Consider the following 6,479-nt stretch of genomic DNA (forward strand, 5'->3'; position numbering starts at 1 on the left):
AAGGGAGGGCGGCGAAAGTCAAAATGAATGAATTTTATCGGTTCCTAAATCACAAGGACAGGTAACTTCACAAAAGATAAAATATAATTTTAATGTTGAACTTGTCAAACAAACTGGAAAAAATTACATAGTAATCTATAAAGCAAAAGCAGAATTTTTTAAAAAATGTTATAGCCACTGATAACAAAGACGGACGCAATGATGACTTAGATGGTGTTAAAAAAGGCTTCCACATTCATTACTTGGTAGATAGTGTAGTTACTGGTGCGAAAATACGCGTTTTATGCTTAGAAAGAAAGAAAGAAAGAACAGAAAAGAAAGAAAAATGCGTAGCCTTCGAACATATCACTGAAAGAGTCAGACAGAGTAAATCCATTGTCATAATTGTTGTAAATTGATTCAAGCATAACTATAACTTATTAAAATGTAGATTAATAAAGTAGTACCGAAATGCAAAGCTAAATGAGCATTATAATCAACAATGATTACAATGCATAATTTAACTTGACTCTTACAGTTTGTTTTGAAGAGAATATTATTTTTTCAAATAGACGCACAACCCCCTCCCGAACACAGGTACAACAGAAGTAATAAAATTGGTTATCCAATTTCTTTGAGTCGGTTTACTATTGATGATTCAAATCAACAAAAGAGATACTACCGGACAAGATAATCAAATACTTGAATAATTCAATGGCAGATAATTTGCCCAATGACTGTATTCGACTGATGAAAATTAAAGATATTAAGAATGTGTGTGTGTGTGATTTGGATTTTTAACGTACCGTAGCTTTAAAAAAAAAAGCAGTCATATCAATACGATGTCACCAGTGTGATAGTTTACAATGATGTCTAGCACCGGGGCATCATGCCGCAGACATTTAGCATGATGTCCCACCCAGTCACATTATCCTGACACCAGGTCGACCAAACTGACCCCTGACCTCTTAATGCCGAGTGCCAAGCATTTTTATGTCGGGGTATGACTCGGCCGGGGTTCGAATCAGTGACCTCACGCATCCGAGACAGACGCTCTGATCGCTAGGATACCGGAGCGGTCGATCTCAAGAATGATTAAGTTAAAGAGAAATAACATCATAATGCGCAAGAAAAAAAAAATATTTAACGGCATTCAGTGGCGTACTATGGCTAAATGGGTCCCGGGGCCAGTAGCATAAATGGCACTCAGGGCAATGATGATGGCCCAAAGGGCCAGAATGCGAGGCCCGAAGCTGAAGGAGGGCTCATGGGAGGGACTACCAACTAGAGGGTTGGGGAGCGCTATGAGCTTCCACAGTGGGGGTCTGGCCGCCACCATTTTCTTCCAGTTTAATGCCATTTGGCAGCTTTTCCTGGCATCTAAATTCTACCATTCACTGCTGTTTTGGCGCCCCAAAACCTCTGGTGTCCAGGTTACCCCATCCACTGTTAGTATGTTACTGATGGCATTTGCGTTTCTCAGTTCTGTAGAGGCTGGTACAGGAAGTGTTTGCGCTGGAATGGGTGTTGTAGCTGTTATTATAGGCGTTGCCTTGACCTGTTGTTGTTGTAGGGTTTAGCGCCATTTTGCAGCACAAGATAGGCTATACATGGCAGCTAGTATAAACGGCAGAGGAAGAATCCGGGAAAACACCGGAAAGAACCACCGACCCACGAAAAGCTATAGGCAAGCTTTCTCACATACCCACGCTGGCTGAACCCGAGACTCGAATGCACGCAGAGGTGAGATGGCAATGATCCGTAACGGTGAGCGCTTGAAACCACTCGGCAACTCGGGGGCCCTGCAATGACATATGGTACAGTATTTATTTATTATACCTTACCTTTTATAGGGTTGGATGCAAATGTAATAACAGACAAGCTGGTACACACAATAGTTTAAAAACGTGATAAGATACTAAACTCTACCATAACTAAGTTAAACACTACTGATGAAATGGGGAATCAAGCAATAATGGATAATGAAATAAGTCACGATTAATTGAACAACATAGTCACTACAAGACCCGGTTAAGACGGCACAGGCGTCAGCAACTCGCTTCTATAAGGGTCCTTCGCAGGGCTCTTTATCAGGTTTCCTTTCCTGTTTCAAGTACTTAAATGACTGAGCCAAGTAACCCAGCGATACAGTCAAGTTCCAGTACTATGGAAGAACAGTCTGAGATTAAAAAATATACTTTTTAAATTCCATCAATAATACATATAGTAAACATTAAATTTCTTCACAGAGAATATATTTTATAGTTGATTATTACAATACTTCAAATGATCCAGATTTTGGAGTTGATTATTACAATACTTCACATGATCCAGATTTTGGAGTTGATTATTACAATACTTCAAATGATCCAGATTTTGTAATTGATTATTACAATACTTCAAATGATCCAGATTTTGTAATTGATTATTACAATACTTCAAATGATCCAGATTTTGGAGTTGATTATTACAATACTTCAAATGATCCAGATTTTGTAATTGATTATTACAATACTTCAAATGATCCAGATTTTGTAATTGATTATTACAATACTTCAAATGATCCACCCCACCTTCAATATATTCTACTGTATAACAGATAAGAATGAAACCAAGGCTATATCAATATCGGGTGGTTTCTATAATCATGAAAGTTACATAAAAAGAAATCGTAGAAGGAATGATTGCAAAAAGCGACAGTGAAGAAAGCATATAAATTGAATGCCAAACTCCAAAGTTTTCAAAACTTAGAACAATGATTACATGTTGTATATAATCAACTACAATTCTAGTTTATTCGGTTTTAATGGTGTGAGATAAAAAGGGAGATCTACAAAATGAAATACAGTCTGCGGATTTATGAAACCTAAAAGCTTATATATTTCCTTGATTAATTAAACAATACACATACTTATTCTAACGACTCCTACTCTCTTAGTGTCCATGCCTATTAAACAGTATTTGAGAGATTTCATCCAATAAAATGTTACTAGTTCGTAAAAACAAACACAAAGAGGTAATGTAAACAGAATAAATATAATAATTAAAGACGAAGGACAGAAAGTAATATGCTAAAAATATACCAGTTGCATATATCTGTAGATCATCTCAAACAGCTTAATTTGCTATTTGAGTTAAATAACTATATTTAGGACGTCATTGTGTGCGTGTGTGTGCTTATGATGTTTTGTCAACAACGCAACAACGGTTCCGAAATATTCTTTTCATAGATCCACTTGGAGAAGCCCGGAGCATGTAAGGAGTGTACGTGCAAATTATACGTTTAAATGCGTCAGCGGCACGTGTTGAATCTTATGTCAGCGGCTTGGCTTTCTTGTATCGTTTGGCAACATCCACGACAGTTAGTGGTTCCTTGTATGTATTTTCACGACTGCGTCTGTGCGCACGTGCCAGATCATGAGGGAGAAACAAGATATCCGTCTGAAGAACTTCGTTGGGGTGGGTGGGTCCTAGCTAACATTGAAACGGTTCTTTCACCCCTCAAATACCCATGCGGACTGATGTATAGCGTAGGCAATTTTTCATCCATGTTTGCTAAATTAATGTGATTTATGTACAATGTTGTATGCGGTGAAAACGGCAAACGGATTTGTGAACAATGTCATGATGCTGTTTTGTTATTCTATCGACGCAAAGGAAACCGAAGAGTGTTAGGATCAAGTTGATATTGGCACTAGGATATTAGGACTTGCCAGATATAAAAGCGATTATGCAAGATCCGTTGGTCTGTCTATGATGTTCATGAGGGACACAAACAAACATGCATATAATCTACAATTCATAATGAGAGGATGTGATCTGCGCATATTCCCTCGTCGCTTTGCATGCCATAGAAAAGTTATTGTTTTCAAACTCAAATTTCAACATCAGCTTTGTCAGTGCGACGGAAACATATCAACGTGCGATGAGATTTTTCCTCCACGATTCGAGTCTGACATTATTTTATTTTTTACTCGTTATGCAAGCATTTCCAATGTGTTTTACAAGGGATGAACTCGGTGCCAAAGGCTATCAAACGATAATCACCCGTAAGTGAGAAACCGGAATCGTTAATCTGGATTGAACAATAGGGCCTCGAATTCACTGGGTTGCATACGAGATAGTTCATCGACATATGTTGTATGTTGGCTCGTACCGGCTCGCATCATCACGTGAAGTCTATTATTTAAGGCGGGGGGGGGGGGGGGGGGGGCTGGCGCTGAAAGGACCACTGAATTATTCACCGATGCATTTGCAACTTGGAATGAACGGCCAAGTATGGCTTTGAATTGTTACCTAGAAATTACCCTTCATAGTATACGAAATTCCCCTGGATATTTATGGACGCGATTGCTCAGATATCCAACGCGGCGTTAAAGATTTAATCAATTTGCAGAGAAAGTCAATTCGACTTCAGTAGCCGAGTTGTCGTTGAAGTCGACCCGTGCAAACTTGTAATTTATCAAGATCAAACTGGAAAAATGCTAATCGTCCAACGTGAACGTCAACGACGCTGTTTTGAAATTTCGAGGAGCCGTCGCCAATAACCTGGCCGATATCACTGAGAAAGAGGAGAATCAGAGTCTGGCATGTCAGTCGAATTTATAATAAAAATCCGTTGACAATGCTGCGACAGAACAATATGTGGATGTAAAGGCCGCCCAGATGTACGTGCAATAAACCCAATGAAACATTTTTCATATTATTCTTCTTTAAAATACTAACACGAGAATAATTCCGTTCAACAACGTTTAAAGTGTGCCAGAAGTTGTTATTTATTGCTCTTCTTAAGAATTCTACACAGCAAGTCATGCTAGAGGTAAATTAAAATCCGTCCAATTACCTTTTGCGGATGCTTTCGGCGATATCTTTTTTTTATATATAGCAATTTGAATGAAAAAGCACAAGCATCACGTTTGCTCAGCCCCAATTCATAAGTCCTGTATAAACCAAGGTGTTATTACAAGCCATGGTTTGATGTCTAAACATTTCCGCAGGCTAGAGTTAATCTCTTACACGAGGTTACCGTGACCAGAGAGAAGATCCGGCATCTTGGATCGACTCAGGCGTTGAATCGCTCGACTTCCCACCGATGTGTTACAGCTTAGTCCTAAGATCAGAGGAACCCGCGAGGGAATGGGGCGTGTTATAAATCCGTCCCCACGTGGACAGACAGCGAGAAGGACATTATCCGCTAAGTATGAGTGGATCGGGTCAAAGCGATATCCAAACTGAATTATGTTAACAATTTCGATCCGAATTATAACTTCTAACTAGCAAGCGAAAATTAAGTCTCGCCTAGGAAGATTACTGAGCAATATAGGGTTACTCCGAGATAGCCACTCGTAATCTGGTGGCAAAAATTAGAGAGGAGATTCTAAGGAAAGACAAAACTTCGTAAAGGTCAGTAAGTTATTTGCTCGATTTTTGCAGAATATTACGGCATTGCAATTGTAATTATGTGTAGTATGTATACTTAATTAATAGGATTGTTTAGTAAGTGGAATTACCTTTGTAGTGTTCATTTACAGGCGTATTTGAGTATTATGTAGAGAATTATGTAGATTGTTAGCTTGTGGTCAGAATTAATTTTGTAACTCGCTATTAGGTAACTTCGTAGTAAATTAGTGCATTTATTCATGTGACATGTTAGATTTTACACATGTATGAATTGTGAATTTGGAAAATGGTTGAAGTGCGTAAGATTAGTTAGCATGGATATTTGAATTTTTGTGTACCTTGTATGAGTTGTAATGTAAAGAAATGCGTCTGATTGCTGTGATATTGTTTAGTATAATGGGAGTAGGATTATATACTGATGTGACGCAATTTATTGATTTATGTATGAAAAGTAGCCGATAGGGTGTTTTTATTACGACGTTGTTTTACCATACAAGAACGTATGAGTATTTCGATGTGAATGAATGCGCGACCAAAGAAATTTAATATCCGTTACCTGAAAAAGGTGAAAGCAAGTTATTTAGATAGAGTTAAGTACCTCGTGCTGGTAATAATACTTAATGTAGACAGAGTTTAATTGATTACATCTTGACACCTGTAATTATGATAAATGTCGTAGGTCAATGACCATTGATCAATCAAAATTAGGTTCAAACATTCAGTAGTTTCGTGGCATTTCTACCAGATCACGGAACAACGACCTAATGGGTTACAAATAGCATTAATCTACCTGACATCTGATTGGATGGCTGCTACAATTGCAGTAAAGGAACTTACCTTCTTTACATGTTAGAATTTTCTTGAAATGGACGTTTCACCCTTACCCTTGCTGTTACTGTGTTGTCGTTTTTTATATACGGGTTGTTTACCTTAGAATTAGATTCCTGTCTTAAAGACATGTAATGATTTCAGTCTTTTAGTTGTGCTCACTTATTATTTGAGAAGATTTATTTAAATTATACATTGGAATTACAAAGAGCTCATTAACTTCAGGAGAAATCACTATTTTGTGATTATTGTGAATTAATTTAATGACATTC

The sequence above is a fragment of the Sinohyriopsis cumingii genome, chromosome 2 (assembly GCF_028554795.1).
Source record: "Sinohyriopsis cumingii isolate HCF-2022 chromosome 2, ASM2855479v2, whole genome shotgun sequence".
In the NCBI taxonomy this organism is placed as follows: domain Eukaryota; kingdom Metazoa; phylum Mollusca; class Bivalvia; order Unionida; family Unionidae; genus Sinohyriopsis; species Sinohyriopsis cumingii.